At 46.2% G+C, this 23,669-nt stretch overlaps 1 protein-coding gene across 1 annotated transcript in view; it reads right to left on the reverse strand.

Moving 5' to 3' along the window:
* Positions 1–23,669, reverse strand: part of OPLAH (5-oxoprolinase, ATP-hydrolysing) — an 83,958-nt gene that overhangs the window by 59,892 nt on the left and 397 nt on the right. The gene's annotated exons all lie outside the window — the stretch shown is intronic.

Below are 23,669 nucleotides of genomic sequence, written 5' to 3' on the forward strand. Positions count from 1 at the left end.
ATAACAATTACTGGGCTCATAGTACTAATCCCGAATCTAAGTTGAAAGGAGTGTCTATTGCATTGCATAAATCTCTACCTTATACCTTTTTAGAGCATCGGACAGACCCACGTGGGAGATTCTTGTTCCTGAAATTGAACATCCATGAGAGAACATGCACCATTGGGAATTTATACTTGCCAAACGTCAGACAAAGCAAAAAACTCAAAGGTATCTTATCCAAATTAGAGGCTTTTGCAGAAGGAATTGTGCTATTAGGGGGCGACTTCAATATGATTATGGAGCCCTTGTTGACTCTTCTATGGGCAAAACAACTGCTTCAAAATCAGCAATTTTACGTGCAAAACAAGCATTACACTCCAGGCAATTGGTGGATGTTTGGCGCATCTTATGCAGTGGCCAGGTACGGGTGGATAATAGTCTGTATTTGTCGTGACGCCAATTGCAGCGTGCGCAGGGTACTACCCCAGGGCCCTTCCAAGGTGTTATAACGCACGTCCCAGATTAGGAATGCCAGAGTGGGGTAATGGCCTATAATGTCTCTGCAGGATAGTGATAATAGTGTCACGGTGTCTCCTACCTGGGTACGGCGGGACTCCTGGCTCCTGGTTCACTTGCAATAAATTTGAGTGTAGTGATAGTAGGAGTAATAGAGGAACTTTGCAGAATAAATGATGTCCAGACCTTTAGATGAAGTTCAAACGTTGCTTTACTTGAAATAACTTGCATCCAAGCAGTATACAGCTTTGGTCTCTTGGTCCCAGCAGGTTTTGGCAATGATAGGTAGGAACGAGTACTTCTGCTTTAAATGTGGACCTTGCAGGATAAACGTCTCATAGTTCTGTAACTGTGTCAGGGTTAGCGTCTGCACTTATCTGTAACCTCTGCTGTGTGAGGACAGACTAGCTGAGGAGGAATAGGCTTCTCCTAGGACTCTGGACTTATCTCACGGGATGCTTTCTTCCTGGAACTCTGGAGTTTGCCTGTAGTTTCTGCTTCTTCATCCAGCAGAGCTCAAGGTGCTCAGACTGGGCATATGGCCATGACTCTTGCGGAGCCGTGCCCCTACTTTCTTCCCTAAGGAGGGAGTACCACTCAAAAGCCTTCCTTTCCCCAACAGGGGTAAACCCTCCCTTGCTGCAGGAAGAGGGACTAGCCCAACTAGAAGGGAGGGGGGCAGAATAGAACAGGATTGTTCCACTCTGAACTGCCATAACATTAAGACAATCTCTGCCGACGATGCTGCCACCTGCTGGTAACCAGGCTAATTACATGAACAATTGCATTTAACATAGATTTATATGCACATTTGTGGAGGACATAAGCAAAATCAGTCTATAAATCTGAAGACAGTATAAAGGCTCTTAGGCGATAGTAGCGGGGTAGAGGCGTGTAGTAACACATCTCTGGGGTGTTACGTTTACACCCTAAAGATAGGGACTATACTTATTTCTCCCCAGCTCATCAATCCTATAGTTGAGTGGACATGTTCTGGATATCTCACCATGCCTTGACTTTCTATCCAAACGCACACATAGGGACCTCGATATGGTCTGACCGCGCCCCACTATTCCGTGACTGACAGCTAAAGAATGGACGTGGCGACTAAACGAGACCTTGCTACAGGACAGTGTATGCAGAGCTGGGATAGAATCCGTCATTAGGGAGTTGTTATCAAATCATTCAATGGATAGCACAGCTCTCCCTAAACAGTGTTCAGAACGGATTCGGTTGTATTATCTTTAACATAGCTAAGACGGATCCGTCTTGAACATAATTGAAAGTCAATGGGGGATGGATCCGTTTTCTATTGTGCCAGATTGTGTCAGTGAAAACGGATCCGTACCCATTGACTCACATTGTGTGCCAGGACGGATCCGTTTGGCTCAGTTTCATTAATCGGGCACCAGCGTTTTGGTGTCCGTCTCCAAGGCGGAATGGAGATTGAACTAATGCATTCTGAGCGGATCCTTTTCCATTCAGAATGCAATAATAACGTATATAGGGGGAGGGGAATAATGGACATTGCGAGAGTGAAAAGTAATATCCCACAGAACTAGTGAATTGGATGATGGGGTTAGTTGTCATAAGGCAAAGATTTAAAGTTATAACAGCTGAAGCAGCAGAACTCTTCCGCACCTTCCTCAATCACTAACGTTTTCTGCTTCGATGATAAGCCAGGGTGAAGATTATCCTTCCAGGAATTCACGGCCGTGTAATGATTAACAGTCTGCTGAGGGCAGAGGGTTCTGTGTGACCCCTGCTGGAGCTGAACGCCCTTCGTCAGGACTACAACACATCAGTTATTAATGAGGACAATGACTTGCAATGCCAAGCTGTCAAAAAGTGTCTCGTGAGACTCTTGTGCTGATGGAACCAATGTACCGTCTGCCAGCAGAGGTGGAGCTGGCACGTCTTCCACCAAGTGCACCGAGGGCATCTGACCCACCACCCCATCCCCGGCTACCTACCCCCTGTACACCGGGATTTGCATCAGTCCCTTCAATACAGGGTACAACTGACCTGTTCTAAGCGGCCGTCTACTGAACTGATTTCCAACATCAGGAGTTTTCTTGGCAACAGAAATTTATGATTTCCAGTTCAATGACCTGTTATCATCTCCTGTCCATGGAGGCATCAAATACAACCCCACCGCATGTTTACATTAGATAACACACGAAACGGACACTAATCACCGCCAGATAACACAGTGATCACACTCTATACAGATAATACAATAGCCAACACCTGCAGTCCTATGTAACACCACCAATAATGCAGTAGATGTTACCTGCAGTCCCATGTAACACCACAGATAACACAGTAATAACTCTCTGAGTACAGATAATGTAGTAGAAGTCACCTGCAGTCCTATGTAACACCACAGATAACACAGTAATAACTCTCTGAGTACAGATAATGTAGTAGAAGTCACCTGCAGTCCTATGTAACACCACAGATAACACAGTAATAACTCTCTGAGTACAGATAATGTAGTAGAAGTCACCTGCAGTCCTATGTAACACCACAGATAACACAGTGATAACTCTCTGAGTACAGATAATGTAGTAGCTGTCACCTGCAGTCCTATGTAATGCCACAGATAACACAGTGATAGCTCTCTGAGTACAGATAATGTAGTAGATGCCACCTGCAGTCCTATGTAACACCACAGATAACACAGTAATAGCTCTCTGAGTACAGATAATGTAGTAGATGTCACCTGCAGTCCTATGTAACACCACAGATAACACCGTGATAACTCTCTGAGTACAGATAATGTAGTAGCTGTCACCTGCAGTCCTATGTAACACCACAGATAACACAGTGATAACTCTCCGTGTACAGATAATGTAGTAGATGTCACCTGCAGTTCTATGTAACACCACAGATAACACAGTGATAACTCTCTGAGTACAGATAATGTAGTAGATGTCACCTGCAGTCCTATGTAACACCACAGATAACACAGTGATAACTCTCTGAGTACAGATAATGTAGTAGATGTCACCTGCAGTCCTATGTAACACCACAGATAACACAGTGATAACTCTCTGAGTACAGATAATGTAGTAGATGTCACCTGCAGTCCTATGTAACACCACAGATAACACAGCGATAACTCTCTGAGTACAGATAATGTAGTAGATGTCACCTGCAGTCCTATGTAACACCACAGATAACACAGGGATAACTCTCTGAGTACAGATAATGTAGTAGATGTCACCTGCAGTCCTATGTAACACCACAGATAACACAGTGATAGCTCTCTGAGTACAGATAATGTAGTAGATGTCACCTGCAGTCCTATGTAACACTACAGATAACACAGTGATAACTCTCTGAGTACAGATAATGTAGTAGATGTCACCTGCAGTCCTATGTAACACCACAGATAACACAGTGACACCTCTCCGAGTACAGATAATGTAGTAGATGTCACCTGCAGTCCTATGTAACACCACAGATAACACAGTGACACCTCTCCGAGTACAGATAATGTAGTAGATGTCACCTGCAGTCCTATGTAAAAGGATAGGACTTCAATCAGCCATGGTATATGGAATCAGTAGTAATAGATGACGTGTCTTAGTATCCACATTTATGTGACATGTAGACATATTTTTTCATCCAAAAAAAAATAAAAAATGGCTGGCTCAAAGTAATTTGCATATAACTTTACTAATTCATGTATATAATACAACAGACTAAAAAAAACAATACATAAATATAAATAAATAAAAACCCCACAATTCATACGCCCTATTATATAATCACGGCCCCTTTAACCCTTTCAACCCCAGACCAGTTTTTACCTTCCTGCCCAGGCCATTTTTTGCAAATCTAACATGTGTCACTTTCTGTGCTGATAACTTTAAAACACTTTTACTTATCCAGGCCATTCTGAGATTGTTTTCTCGTCACATATCGTACTTCATGACACTGGTAAAATTGAGTCAAAAAATAATAATTTTTATTTATAAAAACAATACCAAATTGACAAAAAATTTAGAAAAATTAGCAAATTTCCAAATTTCAATTTCTCTACTTCTATAATACATAGTAATACCTCCAAAAATAGTTATTACTTTACATTCCCCATATGTCTACTTCATGTTTGGATCATTTTAAAAATGACATTTTATTTTTTTGGGACGTTAGAAGGCTTAGAAGTTTAGAAGCAAATCTTAAAATTTTTAAGAACATTTCCAAAACCCAATTTTTTCAGGACCAGTTCAGTTATGAAGTGACTTTAAGGGGCTTACATATTAGAAACCACCCATAAATAACCCCATTTTAGAAACTACACCCCTCAAGCTATTCAAAACTGATTTTACAAACTTTGTTAACCCTTTAGGTGCCCCACGAGAATTAATTAAAGGAAAATGGAAATTAAATTTGAAAATTTCACTTTTATTTTAGAAGATTTTAAATTCTAATCAATTTTTTCTGCAGCACATCAAGGGTTAATAACAAAACAAAACTCAAAATCTTTTACCCTGAATCTGGAGTTTACAGAAACACCCCATGTGTGCTCAAAGACTGATTCATGGGCACACGGCAGGCTTCAGAGGGGAAGGAGCGCCAGAACGGATTTAGCTGGAATGGTAATTGGGAGCTATGTCGCATGTGAAGACATATGCGATAAGCAGGGCCGGCCTTTGGGGTGTGCGGGCTGTGCGGCCGCACAGGACGCCATAGCAACAGGGGCGCTGGGCGGCCGACAGCTCGCAATGTAATATGCGGCAGGCGAGGCTGCACTTGTGTTCTCCCTCGGGGCGCCCCCTCCCCTGTCTGACCTGCCTGCTGCCCCCGCCGCTGCCAATAAGAAGAGAGACGGGAGGAGGAGGGGAGGGGCTGTGGCCACTGTGCCACCAATGAAGATAACTGACCTGAAATACAAATACAGGAGGCGGGTGCCGGAATCAAATAGCCGGCACCCGACCTCTGTGACAGGGAGCTGCGATCAGCTGCAGTTGAGTTAACCCTTCAGGTGCGGTACCTGAGGGGTTAACTGCCGCTGATCGCAGCTCCCTGTCACAAAGGTCGGGTGCCGGCTATTTGATTCCAGCACCCGCCTCCTGTATTTGTATAAGAAACGTTGGTGGCACAGTGCGCCCCCCCCCCCCCCCCCCCAGTATAATAAACATTGGTGGCGCAGTGGGAAGTGCCAATGAGGGTTAAAAAATAATTGAAAAAAATTAACTCACCTCCTCCAGTTGATCGCGCAGCTGCCGGTCTCCTGTTCTTTCTTCAGGACCTGTGGTGACGTCACTGAGCTCATCACATGATCCATTACCATGGTGATGGATCATGTGATGAGCACAGTGATGTCACCACAGGTCCTTTGACAGGTCATGAAGAAAGAACAGAAGACGATCAATTGGAGGAGGTGAGTTAATTAGTTTTTATTTTTTAACCCTCATTGGCACTGCCCACTGCGCCACCAATGTTTATTATATTGAGGGGGGGCGCACTGCGCCACCAATGTTTATTATATTGAGGGGGGGTGCACTGCGCCACCAATGTTTATTATACTGGGGTGTTGGGGGGGGGGCGCACTGCGCCACCAATGTTTATTATACTGGGGTGTTGGGGGGGCGCACTGCGCCACCAATGTTTATTATACTGGGGTGTTGGGGGGGCGCACTGCGCCACCAATGTTTATTATACTGGGGTGTTGGGGGGGCGCACTGCGCCACCAATGTTTATTATACTGGGGTGTTGGGGGGGCGCACTGCGCCACCAATGTTTATTATACTGGGGTGTTGGGGGGGGCGCACTGCGCCACCAATGTTTATTATATTGGGGGGGCGCACTGCGCCAATGTTTATTATATTGGGGGGACGCACTGCGCACAACGATGGTTTAGGGAAATTTCACAGCAGAGTGCGCATGCGCTGGGAGCCTCGCCGGCAGTTAGGGTAGGGAAAAATTATGGGCCAGTGCACAGGTGTGGTGATCGGATGGATGTTCTCAGCTGGACACCGGCCGACACTGCGCATGCGCTGGGAGCCTCACCAGCGGTTAGGGTAGGGAAAAAGCACTGGCCCGTACGTAATTTTTCCCTTCCCTAACCGCTGGTGAGGCTCCCGGTGCATGCGCAGTGTCGGCCGGTGTCCAGCTGAGAACATCCATCCGATCACTGCGCCTGCGCACTGGCCCATAGTTTTTCCCTACCCTAATCGCCGGCGAGGCTCCTGGCGCATGCGCACTCTGCTGTGAAACTTCCCTAACCTGTTGTTGTGCGCCTGCGCGGTGCTGCACACCTCCTCACGTCATGTCCGGTGCGACCGGAAGTGACGAAGGTAGGGAAATCTCACGAAGTAGGGAAGTATAACATTACACCGGCCTTTGGGGTGTGCGGGCTGGTAACTACTTGGTTGGATAGTCAGCCAGCCTATGCCATGATGCCTGCAACAAGCAGTGTTTTTTTTTTTGTTTTTTTTTGGGGGGGGGGGGGGGGCGCCACGAGATTAGCTCGCACAGGGTGCCTGAACACCTAAGGCCGGCCCTGGCGATAAGTTACAATTCCAGCTCACCTTTGCATAAATACTCCGCGTGCACGGAAGGACCAAGGGATCCAGGACGTGATGAGAAAAAGAAAAAATCCGGCACTGTAGATGCTTAGCCGTAGAAATCTTCCATTTATTACAGCAACATAAATCCACGTACAGACGATGCAGACACCAGCGGTACCAGTGCTATTACAATTAATTATCAATTTTCCAATCAAAACATACATTAATTGCCATAGCACTGGTGTCATTTATGTGATTTTTTGCACATTATGTGATTTAATGTACGTAGGCAGCACATCGCGCAAATTCAAAAATAGGATTTTAGAGCATTTCAATGATATATCCAATCCTACTGCACTGAATATCTCTAGTGCTGCCAAACATTTCATTATTAAACACGATCGCAAGGTGAACTCCTTTTGTGCCTTTGCTTTTGAGAAAGTCTCCTCTCATCCCAGGGGAGGCGACCTCAAAAAAAGCGCTCCTGCTAAGGGAAGCTCACCGGATATTTAGACTGAACACTGGAATGCCTTCAGGTCGGAATTTAAAGAGAGAACTCGTGTATTTTACCAATGATTTGTTCTCACAACCTGTTTATGGTAATTATGAATTTGAGTGCACTGTGCCATTGTTTGTCGATAGACTCATCCCTGATTTTAATATGTATTTTACATTGTTTTGTTATGTGTCTGTTCACATCATGCGGTTTTTGTCGCACTGACATAGCAACGTATTATTGTAGACCAGGCTCTTTGGTACGCTTTTCAGTGCTACACCCACATGTGATTGCTTCCAGGTGCATGATGCTGGTTGGACTAATTCCTTTTCTTTTTTCCACTCCCACTCTTAAAGGAAGTATATATTGTCTCAGTCCAGCACCCACCTGTGTTACGATTAAGGACTTCGGCCGAAACGCGTCAACAGAGTACCGCTTGTGTCTGCACCCGTGTCTGTCTGTACGTGGATTTATGTTGCTGGATTTTTTCTTTTTCTCATCACGTATATGAAGACACCCTGAGGTGGTCCTACAGTGTAAATCCCCCAAAATGTTACCCCATTCTGGAAATTATACCCCTCAAGGGATATTTCAAGGTGTGTAGTGAGCACTTTGAACCACCAGGCGTTTCACAGAATTAGGCCTAGTTCACACGATCATTTTTTTTGCGAGTGTACAGGCCTTTTTTTTTGTGTTCCGTATATGGAACCATTCATTTTAATGGTTCCGCATTAAAAACGGAATGTGTTCTGTAAGGATTCCGTTTCCGCATTTCCATTTTTCCGTTCCGTTGAAAGATAGAACATGTCCTATATTTGGCCGCAAATCACGTTCCGTGGCTCCATTCAAGTCAATGGGTCCGCAAAAAAAACGGAACACATACGGAAATGCATCCGTATGTCTTCCGTATCCGTTCCGTTTTTGCGGAACCATCTATTGAAAATGTTATGCCCAGCCCAATTTTTTCTATGTAATTACTGTATTCTGTATATGCCATACGGAAAAACGGAATGGAAACGGAAACACAACGGAACTCAAAAATGGAACAACGGATCCGTGAAAAACGGACCGCAAAAAACTATAAAAGCCATACGTTCGTGTGAACTAGGCCTTAGGAAATGCTTGGCTGTGTTTTTACTATTTTTTACTGAAAAAGTTGCTTTAAAACAACATTTTTCACTTTCACAAGGGGTAGCAGGACAAAATGCACCCCACATTTTGTTACCCACTTTCCCCTGAATACGCAAACACCCCATCTGTGCTAAAAAAAATTATGGTAAGTGGTGGAAAGGGCACTTTTCAGCAAATGGGTGTCTCACAGAAGGCAGAAATAGTATTGAAAGGATTTCAAAGCACACATTTGTAAAAATGAAAAATTACTAGCAGACTCCAATTTTTCACTTTCACAAGGGGTTAACCCCTTAGGGACCCATGACGTACCGGTACGTCATGTATAGTTCCGATCACCGCCACCCGGCGGGCGGTGATCGGAACCTGGTGCCTGCTCAAATCAAACCTGGTGCCTGTTGGCAATCGCCGCAAACCGTAGGTCAATTCCGACCTGCGGTTTGTGGCTTTTTATTGTGCGGCGGCGGCTGGCGGAGGTGCCATCGGGTCCCCACGGGGCTGTGGGGGGAAACCCGATGGCATGGAAGGCAGCGCAATGTCTAAGGAAGGCATTGTGCTGCCTTCCGATGAAGAGCCTGTGAGATCCAGCCCCCTGGAAATTAAAAGTTTCAAGTAAAAATAAACAAAACGTAATTTTCCCCAAATAAAGTTAAAAAAAATTGGTAAAAAATAGGGGGGGGGGGAAAGTATACATATTAGGCATCGCCGCATACATATTGACCGGCTCTATAAACATATCACATGACCTAACATGATGAACACCGTAAAAAATAAAAACTGTGCTAAATAAACAATTTTTTTGTCACCTTACATCACAAAAAGTACAACAGCAAGCAATCAAAAAGGCGTTTGCCCATCAAAATAGTACCAATCTAACCGTCACCTCATCCCGCAAAAAATGAGCCCCTACATGAGACAATCGCTTAAAAAATAAAAAAAACTACTCTCAGAATATGGAGACACTAAAACATGATTTTTTTTTTGTTTCAAAAATGTTATTATTGTGTAAAACTTACATAAAAAAAAGTATACATATTAGGTATCGCCACATCTGTATCTACCGGCTCTATAAAAATATCACATGACTTAACCCCTCAGATGAACATCGTAAAAAATTTAAAATAAAAACTGTGCTAAATAAACCATTTTTTGTCACCTTACATCACAAAAAGTGTAATAGCAAGCGATCAAAAAGTCACACGCACCCCAAAATAGTGCCAATAAAACCGTCATCTCATCCCGCAAAAATCATACCCTACCCAAGGTAATCGCCCAAAAACTGAAAAAATTATGGCTCTCAGATTATGGAAACACTAAAACATGATTTTTTTTTGCTTCATAAAATAAATCATTGTGTAAAACTTTAATAAATAAAAAAAGTATACATATTAGGTATCGCCGCATCCGTGACAACCTGGTATATAAAAATATCATATGATCTAACCTGTCAGATGAATGTTGTAAATAACAAAAAATAAAAACGGTGCCAAAACAGCTATTTCTTGTTATCTTGCCTCACAAAAAGTGTAATATAGAGCAACCAAAAATCATATGTACCCTAAACTAGTACCAACAATACTGCCACCCTATCCCGTAGTTTCTAAAACGGGGCCATTTTTTTGGAGTTTCTACTCTAGGGGTGCATCAGGGGGGCTTCAAATGGGACATGGTGTAAAAAAAAACAGTCCAGCAAAATCTGCCTTCCAAAAACCGTATGGCATTCCTTTCCTTCTGCGCCCTGCCGTGTGCCCGTACAGCTGTTTACGACCACATATGGGGTGTTTCTGTAAACTACAGAATCAGGGCCATAAATATTGAGTTTGGTTTGGCTGCTAACCCTTGCTTTGTAACTGGAAAAAAATTATTAAAATGGAAAATCTGCCAAAAAAGTGAAATTTTGAAATTGTATCTCTATTTTCCATTAATTCTTGTGGAACACCTAAAGGGTTAACAACATTTTTAAAATCAGTTTTGAATACCTTGAGAGGTGTAGTTTCTTAGATGGGGTCACTTTTATGGAGTTTCTACTCTAGGGGTGCATCAGGGGAGCTTCAAATGGGACATGGTGTAAAAAAAAAAACAGTCCAGCAAAAACTGTCTTCCAAAAACCGTATGGCATTCCTTTCCTTCTGCGCCCTGCCGTGTGCCCTTACAGCGGTTTACGACCACATATGGGGTGTTTCTGTAAACTACAGAATCAGGGCCATAAATATTGAGTTTGGTTTGGCTGTTAACCCTTGCTTTGTAACTTGAAAAAAATTATTAAAATGGAAAATCTGCCAAAAAAGTGAAATTTTGAAATTGTATCTCTATTTTCCATTAATTCTTGTGGAACACCTAAAGGGTTAACGACGTTTGTAAAATCAGTTTTGAATACCTTGAGGGGTGTAGTTTCTAGAATGGGGTCATTTTTGGGTGGTTTCTATTATGTAAGCCTCACAAAGTGACTTCAGACCTGAACTGGTCCCTAAAAATTGGGTTTTTGAAAATTTCTGGAAAATTTCAAGATTTGCTTCTAAACTTCTAAGCCTTGTAACATCCCCAAAAAATAAAATATCATTCCCAAAATGATCCAAACATAAAGTAGACATATGGGGAATGTAATGGTAAATTTTTGGTAAATTTTGTATTTTTTTATGCAAAAAAATTAACTTTTTTGAACCAATTTTAGCAGTGTCATTAAGTACAATATGTGGCGAAAAAAACAATCTCATAACGGCCTGGGTAAGTAAAAGCGTTTTAAAGTTATCAGCACTTAAAGTGACACTGGTCAGATTTGCAAAAAATGGCCAAGTCCTTAAAGGGGTTGTCCGAGTTATTTTTTTGTTCTTTCTATGTTCCTAACTGGGCAAATGTAACAGCTTTCTAATTCACTCACTTTATCTCCAGGGGCTGGTTTCTCAGATCTCACAGAGGGTCACATGACCTGTGATGTCAGCTTCTCTCCCTGCTCTGATAAAGGTCGTTTACAAGCCTGTAAACGAAACGTCACTGTGCTGGCCACGCCCCCTTCCCTGCCGGCTGTGTGCTCTATCCTAGGAATCTTAACCCCTTCAGCTGCACAGACTCAGGGCTGAAGTGTTTACTGTGTAGCTGCAGTCAGTGAGGAGACAAATGCTGGGCACAGAGCTGAAAGAGAAGTTCTGCAGAGCATTACAGGTAGGGGGAAGATCCTGTGTGTATTAGCAGTGTCATTATACAGCTGGGACTTGTAGTTCTACACTTACAAGTTGCTGTTTTCTCCCAGCACTCAGGGCAGCTCTTGTATCCACTTCCTTAGTAGTGTCATTATACAGCTGGGACTTGTAGTCCTACACATACAATAAGCTGCAGAGTCTCCCAGCAAGCAGACATGTCACTCAGGGCAGCTCTTGTATTCACTCCCTTAGCAGAGCAGGGGGAGGGGCAGAGATTGTTTTTATTGCATGTAAACAAAGGGCCAGAAAAGAACCAGGGAAATGAGGAAATAGATATATATATTTTGCATACAATTTGCTTAGCTCAGTTATATATCAGATATTCAGTGCTATATTTGTTTTTTTCATAACTCGGATAACCCCTTTAAGGTGAAATAGGGCTGAGTCCTTAAGGGGTTAAAGGAGAAAATGCACCCCAGTATATGTTCCCCATTTTCTCCCCTTTGTGCAAACCCCCCCATATGTGCTCGTAGCCTGCTGTATGGGCGCACAGCAGGTCTCTAGAGGCAAACTGCAAAAACTGGTTTTTGCAGGCCTGAATAAACAGACATGGATTTTAGCTGCCATGTCGCATTAAATAAATTTCCTGAGGTCCCCAGAAATGAAAAACCCCAAAAAGTGACCCCATTTTGGAAAGAGCACCCCCGTACGAACATTTTAAGAGGTGGAAAGGGCACAGTTGTCTCACAGAAAAAAATATGTAGTGGTTGTTGGAAAGTGAATATGCAAGCGAGGTGGACTGAATCAGAGATATAAAGTGGAAATAATACATGGAGCATAAAGGATGAAATTAAATTAATACTCCATTAATGTGTGGTAGATGTTAAAACACTCCTTCATGGCACAGGCCAAATTTTTTCAGGGCAGGTTTCACAGTGGTAAATGGTGTCCTTCCTAATTTTTTTAATAGACTTAGTTTTTTTTATTTTCCAAACGAAAAATAAGAGTAACAACATACATCAGACTCGCAGGTCTCAAGACTAGCACCGTCTGAGTTTCATAGACAGTACATTATTAAAGTGTTACAGGAGTCTACTTCATGACAGAGTACATCACCCCACATTGTATTGTTTCGCATCCGAAGCTCCAGGGTTAAGACCACACTCACACCCACCACAGCGCCGCAGCTCCCCCCTAGGGCCAAAACACCCATATGCTTCACCATCTATGTAAATCTAATACTCCTTTTTGAACCCACTCTGCTTATTTTTTGGGTCCTTCCCTTTCTTGCTGTCTGGGGACTTCAGCTGGTACAACACGGCCACTGTGACTTACAGAAGTACTGGGGCCCTCTTCTGCTTGGTTTGGAAGAATTAGGGCCTTGATCACTACTTCTTAAAAATGAAGAAATGTTCCTCTTTGTCCGCTAGACTTATATAGCACGTACGCATTTTACATTGCCGTTTGTACCACACTTTTGTTTTTCGTGTGGCACTGTAGGGCTTCAGAACTTGATCTGAAAAATCAACCCCACCCACGTGCCTGTTGTAGTCCAGGATGCAGTCTGGTTTGGGCACAGTGGTAGTGGTACCACGTACAGCGGCAGGGGAGCTGGTGTTACTGTGAATGGTGGTCAGTACAAGGACGTCCCTCTTGTCCTTGTACTTAACCACCTGCAGAAGTCGCGCTACATTTTTTCTGGAAAAGTAAAAATACTCCTCTTACCATTTTTGAGGAGTATTTTCAGCCGATGAGGAGTACAAAAGTTACAGTAATTCAAATAGTTAATACGAGGGCCTACATAACATTAAAGGTTTGCTATTTATGCAGGGAAACCATACTAGTACCCTAGAACTGTCTTCCATGCATAAATAGCAAATTTAGACAATTTTAAATTTAGCTGAGGTCACTGTTGCGTTGAGGGGTCGGCACCACTGAGGTCACTGTTGCTCTGAGGGGTCGGCACCACTGAGGTCACTGTTGCTCTGAGGGGTCGACACCACTGAGGTCACTGTTGCTCTGAGAGGGTCGGCACCACTGAGGTCACTGTTGCTCTGAGAGGGTCGGCACCACTGAGGTCACTGTTGCTCTGAGAGGGTCGGTACCACTGAGGTCACTGTTGCTCTGAGGGGTCGACACCACTGAGGTCACTGTTGCTCTGAGGGGGTCGGCACCACTGAGGTCACTGTTGCGTTGAGGGGGTCGGCACCACTGAGGTCACTGTTGCTCTGAGGGGGTCGATACCACTGAGGTCACTGTAGCTCTGAGGGGTCGGCACCACTGAGGTCAATGTTGCTCTGAGGGGTCGGCACCACTGAGGTCACTGTTGCGCTGAGGGGTCGGCACCACTGAGGTCACTGTTGCTCTGAGGGGGTCGATACCACTGAGGTCACTGTTGCTCTGAGGGGGTCGGCACCACTGAGGTCACTGTTGCGTTGAGGGGGTCGGCACCACTGAGGTCACTGTTGCTCTGAGGGGGTCGATACCACTGAGGTCACTGTAGCTCTGAGGGGTCGGCACCACTGAGGTCACTGTTGCTCTGAGGGGTCGGCACCACTGAGGTCACTGTTGCTCTGAGTGGGTCGGCACCACTGAGGTCACTGTTGCTCTGAGGGGTCGGCACCACTGAGGTCACTGTTGCTCTGAGGGGTCGACACCACTGAGGTCACTGTTGCTCTGAGGGGGTCGGCACCACTGAGGTCACTGTTGCTCTGAGGGGGTCGGCACCACTGAGGTCACTGTTGCTCTGAGTGGGTCGGCAACCACTGAGGTCACTGTTGCTCTGAGTGGGTCGGCACCACTGAGGTCACTGTTGCTCTGAGGGGTCGGCACCACTGAGGTCACTGTTGCTCTGAGGGGTCGACACCACTGAGGTCACTGTTGCTCTGAGGGGGTCGGCACCACTGAGGTCACTGTTGCTCTGAGGGGGTCGGCACCACTGAGGTCACTGTTGCTCTGAGAGGGTCGGCACCACTGAGGTCACTGTTGCAGTGATTTTATAAGGTTTAGGCCTCATGCACACGACCGTTGTTGTGTTCCGTTCCGCAAAATGGGGTTCCGTTGTTCCGTGATCTGTTTCCGTTTCCATGTGTCTTCCTTTATATTTGGAGGATCACCAGACATGAAGGAAAGTAAAAAAAAAGTCAAGTTTGCCATGCAAATGATAGGAAAAAAACGGACGCGGATGACAATCATGTGTGTCTCCACGTTTTTTCACGGTCCCATTGACTTGAATGGGTCCGCGAAAAAATAGGACAGGTTATATTTTTTTGACAGACTGGAACCACGGATGCGGCTGACAAACGGTACATTAGCCGAGTTTTCAACGGACCCATTGAAAGTCAATGGGTCCAAAGAAAATCATGAAAACGGACACGGAATAAAACAAGACACGGAATAAAACAATGGTCGTGTGCATGAGGCCTTAAAGGGTTTGTCCTAAGATTGATATTTATCACCTGTCGTTAAAGAGGACCCCGCACCTCTCCAGATTTCTCTGTTTTGGAAACTACTTGCACCCCCCATGTAATAACAATCCTGGAGGATCTATTCTTATGACTTTATGGTGCACCATTCCTCTTATTTCTGCTATTCGCTATGAATGACTTGCTAGCAGTTTGCAGTGAAGGTCCAGATGGGGGTGTCACTGCACAGCCTGATATTATTCAATCAGTGCTGTCAACTGGTAACCCCCCGCTGGACCTTTATTGCAGACTACTCGCAATTTGTTGATAAGCTCTAGTAGGAATAATAGAGGAATGGTACAATATAGAGTCACAAGAATTGATTCCCCAGAATGGTTATTGCATGGGAAATGCAAGTCGTTAGTAAAATAGACATGTCCCCTTCAAGTCCATGATCGCTGGGGGCCCCACCTTGGTTACCACGTTCTAGTGTTCTCTGGGTCAAGTATGGAGAGGTAATTAGTGTTGATCTTGGGACAATCCCTTAAATATTTGCCGCTGGTCACTGGGGTTTGCCATCCATCACGTGGCCTTTGCTGCCCACCAAAGTTATGTCCTTGTAGATGAGCTCTCAGGTGGGTATGTCGGTGCCACCGGGGCTGTTGGTAGACTCTGAAGAGACCTGAGGCACTGGCAGAGCAGGACACGGGCACAATGGATGGTGGTGCATGCTGGTGCCAAGGGCACAAGCAAAAGACCCGGGCACATACCTCTGGTGCCAGGTGCTCTCACCGCCACAGTCACTTGTGGATGACGTCATCACGCAGTGATAACCACCAGGCTCGCTTGCAGATCTACAGTGCAGCAACCTTCGGCACTCCAGCTGCTGTGAAACTACAACACCCAGCATGCACACTTGCTCAGCTGTTCTTGTAACTCCTAAAGAAGTGAAAGGAGGATACTGGGAGTTGTAGTTTCAGAACAGCTGGAGTTCCGGAGGTTGCTGATCCTTGATCTAGAGGCTGTCATTTTGTGTTGCGCTTGATCTTGCTATAAAGGGGAATTCGTCTTCCATGACCCATTGCCCTATCTCATGCCACCAGATAATGCCACCACCGCTGTGGTTATTGGATTATACAGTCTTACAGCGAAGACTTCATGCGCTTGGCAGAGGGACTGTATGTCCTGGAGGCTGTGAATGGCCACATGCAGTCCTTGCAGCACCATGTGCCACCGCATTACAGAAGAAATCCTTATAGCAAACTATGTCTAGTTCAGCGTCTGATGGAACATGCTGCAATGAATTATCCTTGTTGGATTCATAGGAAAGCTGATAGGTGACATAGAGGTCTACGGGTGACAGGTCTGTCCGTTATGGAGGTTGTATGGAGGTCTCCTGTTGGCGTGTCCAGTGCTGAGACCCCGCTGACTTCTATGAGCACTTTTCCTCACTGCTGAGCGCGGTAGTGAAGACGGTCCCCTAGACCTTCTATTGAGGCCGTCTTCAGTACCTCGCTCAGCAGGGAGGAGAGACCGCGCTCGGCGGAGGCTTCAGACTCATCATTATAGAGGAAAACAAGGCGCTCAGATCTGGGAATCCCACTATATTTCACAGCAAGGCCACTTACCCCGCCAGTGAGGATCGCGCGCCTCCTTCCTCCCTTCAGAGCGGTCTGCCATAAGCTCCGGCAGCCGCTCAAACTGACCAATCACTGACCAATCACAAAGCTCCTCACTGTAAGTAGCCTTGTTATTGGCTGTTTCAGGCACAGACAGAATTGCTGCGCTGCCTGGGCCGTTCACAGCGCTCACTGCGCTGATGAATGGCGGGGGAAAAGTCTAAGGCGTATCGGAGTAAAATGGCCTGAACAGGCGTCTATGACGCTTGTACAGGCGTTATTGTGACCTCTGACCACCAGCATGTTATCTTGGAGGAGAGCATTGCTTTCACCCTTTCTAAGTGGTTGCCCTACCAGGGATCTAGGGAGGCCTCTCAGATTTTTGCACACTGTGCCGCACGCCACAGTACCTCTGGCAGTTAGGGACCTGAATAGGGGTATGCTGGAATAATAGTTATCCACATAGAGGTGGTAACCCTTATCCAGCACTAGGTGCAGCAAGTCCCACCCAATCTTCCCACTAACTCCTAGGACGGGGGGACATTCCGGGGGTTTTACCCGGGAATCTTTCCCTTCATAACCCCGAAACCTAAAGGTGTACCCGGAGCTGCTCTTACAGAGTTTTTACATTTTTATGCCATACCTTGCTAGGCAGGTACTGGTGGAATCTTACCCTCCCCTTGAAATATACCAGGGACTCATCGATACAGATACTTTGTTCTGGAGTGCACACTTCAGCAAACTTGGTGCTGAAGTGGTCAAGGATGGGCATAATTTTAAAAAGCCGATCAAATGTTGGGTCATTTTGGGGCGGACACTGTGCATTATCGTTGTAATGCAAAAACTTCAGAATCGACTCAAATCTATTCCGGGCCATGGAATTACTGAATATTGGAGTGTGGTACAAGACATCCGCACTTCAATACTGTCTAATTTCAGGTTTTTTAGCAAGCCCTACTGTATATGCAGCAGAAGCCCCCAGAAGATTTTCATTTCAGCTGCTGTAACTGGGGTCCAAACAAGGGGTCTTGCGAATGGCGATGTGGGGTTCTGGGTAGGAAAAACCGCTGGGCATAAAAATTTGTTTGGGCCACGATAAAATTTACTAAATATTCACTGAAAAAGATTTTGAAAAAAATCAATTTCTGTGAAGCCCATGCAGTCAATTTGGATTCCATTGTTTCCCACAAACTCTGGAATTTGGGGCTGATAATCGTCAGGGGGTGGGGTCCATGTGGGCTCACTCTGGGGGGCTGCCTCCGCCGCTACCCTGGGGTGCCTTCTAGAGGATCCCTCATCAGCGGATGATGATGATGACGATGAGGGGGTAGAGGAGTAGAGGACAGGGGCATCCTCTTCTCCCTCACTGGCAGACTCAGTATCGGAGGCAAGCATGGCCTAGGCCTCTTCAGCTGAGTATAGTCGTTGGGACGGACCGGCCATTTATATTTTATTGGGGTGTGATGTGTGAAATATGGAAACCTTTATTATGTGTGAGGGGTGTGTATGTTGTGTTTTCACACGTGAAGGGGCTTGTAATTGTAATAAATGTAAATTTAGAAGTTGTAAAAAAAACGGGAAAAAAAACTGAGCAGACACGGTCAGTAACAGATACTACTGATCGGGTCTCAGTGCTCTGCAAAATGCACGCATCCAGGTGGTGCCTTAGTGCAAAAACCTAAACTGAAATTTCTATAATATATATATAGTAGGGATTTGCTCTGGTAGGCAGGGTAAGTGGACGCAATACAGAGGCAGAACCACGGTTGAAAAGCAGAGTTTATTCACACAAAAGGCAGAAAAGAAACACAATACTAGGCAGGGCCCTGGTGTTAATTCACACAGCAAAAGTCCACAGAACTCAAAAACACGTCACCTGGCGGTCCACAGCAGGCTTTAGGGCGCCTGGCCTCCAGGTGGCAGCACTCCTCAGCTCCCAAACCACAGAGCTCCACTATCACCTGGAGCCAGCTGAGCTGCTGGCTGGGTTTTTAAACCCCAGCCCAAAACCTGGCCTGGAACATGGGGAACAGCCACCCACCCTGCTCTTTGGCTGCTCCCAATAAGAACCGGCCCGGATTGGCTTTACAGCCACATTAAGTAACACAGTATCAGCGAGCACTGGCTGCGGCTGACACAGAAAATTACCGATTCTTATCTCACCGAGGCCAGGAACCTCGGTGACATGTACCTTTCTTCAATGACGGACCCCTGCGCCTTCCTACAATATATATATAACTAACGACCCCTAACTGAAGCTGTTTTTTCACACCAAAAAAACAAAACCTCAAAAATGTGCAGATGCTACCAAGCACGCTACTGATCAGTGCTCTGCAGCACGCACACAGATCGTGTGTGCAAAAACTGGCTATACATTTTACTTATATCTATATATATAGAACTCTGTATATATTAATATAAAGCCCCAACTACTTTTTTCTTCTTTTTTTAACCAAAAAAAAAAGAAAAATTTGCCGAAAAATCCGCACAAATAATCCGCAGGTGCTGATCAGGCAGGTACGCACTGAACAGCACTTGGCGGTCACAGCCCGCACGCAGAAAAAGTGGTGCCGAGCTGGAAAATGGTAAAAATAAATAAAAAAAGATCAAAAAAGTGCACGGACCAAATGGCGTCCGTAAAAAAAGGACGGGAGGTACGGGAAGGGACAGGGATGGAGGGTGGTTTAGGGATCTGAAACAGCTGCAAATGAACAAAAAAAAAATCTGTGCAGCTATTCCAGATGTTCTTCTTTTCAGCAGGAAAGGGGTTAAAACGCAGTGGTGGTGCACCGCAAGTCCCAGCAAGCAGCACAGAAAGGCACAGAACCTCTCTGCATGCAGTCACCAGCTAGAATGGCTGCCTGTAGGGAAGTTCTGCCTCTTCCTGTGCAGCCGGAGCGTTGTTCCAGCCACTATCAGCGCTGGCAAGGGACCCCAAACACTGGTGTCCCATGCCTGACCTCGGAGGAGACAGCACCGGTCACCTTCAGATGACACCTCCCCCGGAGCTGCGATGCGCGTGCCTGTGGAATCCGGCCAATAGCAGTGACTGGGGCTCCCGCAGCCCTTAGCTAACATTGCTGCCTGCTCGGCAGAGCAACCATCGCACCCTGGTTCCCGAGCGATTATGCCTGGGGGCCGGGGGTTTGTCGCGTTGTAATAGTACGGCGCTGGGCGGTAAGTCACGTCACGCTGCGCCGTACTATTACGGCGCTGGTCGGGAAGGGGTTAAATGCAGAGCTCTCGCATATATAATGTTCATATAAGAAATTTATATGTATAAAATATTTAAAAACCCAGTTTCCTTGTCTTGTAGTCCCTCACTATGGCGCGCAGTCAGCAGTGTCAGTTGATATTTGGCAATTGTATCTCTCTTCAGTGTTAGGGTCCATTCACACGTCCGTGTGTGAAAACGCCTAATGTTGTCCGCAATTGCGGACAAGAATAGGACATGTTATATTTTTTTCGGGAAAGGAATTGCGGACCCGGAAGTGCGGGTCCGCATTTCCGGATCTGGGCAGCACATCGTGCGGCCCCATAGGAATGAATGGGTCTGCAATTCCGTTTCCGCAAAATGCAGAACAGAATTGCGGACGTGTGAATGGAGCCTTAACTGAACTGCAAGGTTCTCTTAATTGGTAACAAACTGATAAAATCTCCGGACCGGATCCAGAGACTGGCAAAAAACAGAACAGATCAGGAAAGAAAAAACGGACGTGTGAATAGACCCTAAGAGGGTATAAAACACGTGCTTTAGGTCCCAGTAACCATTCATTATTCTTGTACCACTGACGAAGGAACAGTCGGTTCCCAAACACGTCAGGTGGTGGCGGCGGCTTCCAAGCTGAAGGTGTGCATCGATATCTACCAGTGTCGGGGTACAGCAGAGCCCCGGCCGGCTCTTGACGTCTTGACGATCCCAGTACGCATGCGCGAGAGGAGACGCTGCATATAACGAGTTCTGTCGTAGGGAGACGAGCGCTCATTGTATCAGGATCCGTGAGTAACAAATACATGAAGCATTGCGGAAAACAACTACGGATTAAAGAAAGCGCTTTACTAATATAATATATGCGCATTACATACGAGTTAGGTTAGGGCACTGTCACACTAGCGTTTTTCTTTTCCGGCGCTGAGTTCCGTCCTAGGGGCTCTATACCGGAAAAGAACTGATCAGTTTTATCCCGATGCATTCTGAATGGAGAGTACGGCTTTCAGGATCAGTGATGGCCAGTTCACCGTGTTTGCCCGCGAACACATGCGGGCTGCCATCTTGACTCACAAGTCCGGCGATGCACAGGTAAACCCTTACCTGTGCCTGCACCGCGAGCCGGTCTGAAACAAATGCGGTCACCGGGAGCAGGCAGTTCCGAGAACAGCCGCCGGGGGCCTTCATCGGGCTGTTCTCGGAACTGCCTGCCCCCAGTGACCGCATTTGTTTCAGACCGGCTCGCGGCGCAGGCACAGGTAAGGGTTTACCTGTGCATTGCCGGACTTGTGAGTCAAGATGGCAGCCCGCATGTGTTCGTGGGCGAACTGGCCATCACTGATCAGGATGTCTCCAGTTCAGTCACTGAATGGTGTTTTGGACAGAGGAAATACTGCAGCATGCTACGGTTTTAGGCTACTTTCACACTTGCGGCAGAACGGATCCGACAGGCTGTTCACCCTGTCGGATCCGTCCTTCCGCTATTTCGCCGTGCCGCCGCTCCGTCCCCATTGACTATAATGGGAGGGGGGCGGAGCTCCGGTGCAGCACGACAGTGCACGGCAAAAGGCCGCCGGACTAAAAGTCTTGCATGTCCGACTTTTTAGTCCGGCGGCCTCTCACCGCGAACTGCCGTGCTGCGTCGTATAGTCAATGGGAACGGAGTGGCGGCACGGCGAAATAGCGGAAGGACGGATCCGACAGGATGAACAACCTGTCAGATCTGTCCTGCCGCAAATGTGAAAGTAGCCTTCTCTCCGGCGAAAAAAACTGAAGACTTGCCTGAATGCCGGATCCGGCAATGTATTAGTGCTGGATCCGCCATTCAAAATACTGGAATGCCGGATCCGTCCTTCCGGTCTGCGCATGCGCAGACCTTTAAAAATGATTTTTTCAAAAATTACGGATCTATTTTGCCTGATGACACCGGAAAAATGGATCCGGTATTGCAATGCATTTTTCTGACTGATCAGGATCCTGATCAGTCTGAAAAATGCCTGATCAGTCAGAAAAAATGACATGCGTTTGCATACAGTTTGCCTGATCAACGGAACCGCCTGCCAGAATCAAACAACGCAAGTGTGAAAGTACCCTTAGAAACCGTGTTTTTTTTTTTTTTTATACATATGAATTTTTTATAAGACGGATCTCGTCTTTTTTGCGCTTACTTATATCACTGAGGGGTGGTCAGTGGGCTGGGCTCCGGTTCAACTGGTGAGCGTCCTCTATTCTATTGTTAAATATTTTTTCACCCCTCTGTCTCAGAAATCTTGTTCCTCTGTGACACCTCCTGGCACCGATACATTAAAAACTAGAAAAACAGGTCGGATAAGTAATGAATATTCTCCACCAGCGACTGCAGGAAAACCTGAAGGAAAAGGCCCCAACAGCTCATAATTTAGCAGCCGACGTCCTGAAATGTGAGAGCGCGGAGGAACACATACCGCACAGCGCGGAGGAACATACCGCACAGCGAGGAGGAACATATACCGCACAGCGCGGAGGAACATATACCGCACAGCGCGGAGGAACATATACCGCACAGCGCGGAGGAACATATACCGCACAGCGCGGAGGAACATATACCGCACAGCGAGGAGGAACATATACCGCACAGCGAGGAGGAACATATACCGCACAGCGAGGAGGAACATATACCGCACAGCGAGGAGGAACATATACCGCACAGCGAGGAGGAACATATACCGCACAGCGAGGAGGAACATATACCGCACAGCGAGGAGGAACATATACCGCACAGCGAGGAGGAACATATACCGCACAGCGAGGAGGAACATATACCGCACAGCGAGGAGGAACATATACCGCACAGCGAGGAGGAACATATACCGCACAGCGAGGAGGAACATATACCGCACAGCGAGGAGGAACATATACCGCACAGCGAGGAGGAACATATACCGCACAGCGAGGAGGAACATATACCGCACAGCTAGGAGGAACATATACCGCACAGCGAGGAGGAACATACCGCACAGCGAGAAGGAACATATACCGCACAGCTAGGAGGAACATATACCGCACAGCGAGGAGGAACATATACCGCACAGCGAGGAGGAACATACCGCACAGCGAGGAGGAACATATACCGCACAGCGAGGAGGAACATACCGCACAGCGAGGAGGAACATACCGCACAGCGAGGAGGAACATACCGCACAACGAGGAGGAGGAACATACCGCACAGCGAGGAGGAACATACCGCACAGTCACCTGCAGGTGTAATCCCAATGCCGTATTCTCTGCAGTTTCCAGGACAGCTGTTCTAGAGAGCGCACTGCTGCATTGTATAAATCATGAATGAAAATTTATAAAATCCAACCGCGGTCACAGGTACACGAGACGCCTAAGGGCACTTTCACATTAGCGTTTTTCTTTTCCGGCATAGAGTTCCTTCCTAGGGGCTCAATACCGGAAAATAATTGATCAGCTTTATCCTAATGCATCCTGAATGGAGAGCGATCCGTTCAGGATGCATCAGGATGGCTTCAGTTCAGTCTTTTTGACTGTTCAGGACTGAGATAATACCGCAGTATGCTACCGTTTTATCTCCGGCCAAAAACCGGAACACTTGCCTGAATGCTGGATCCGTAATTTTTTTCCATAGGAATGTATTAGTGCCGGATCCGGCATT

This window comes from Bufo bufo, chromosome 5 (assembly GCF_905171765.1).
Source record: "Bufo bufo chromosome 5, aBufBuf1.1, whole genome shotgun sequence".
In the NCBI taxonomy this organism is placed as follows: domain Eukaryota; kingdom Metazoa; phylum Chordata; class Amphibia; order Anura; family Bufonidae; genus Bufo; species Bufo bufo.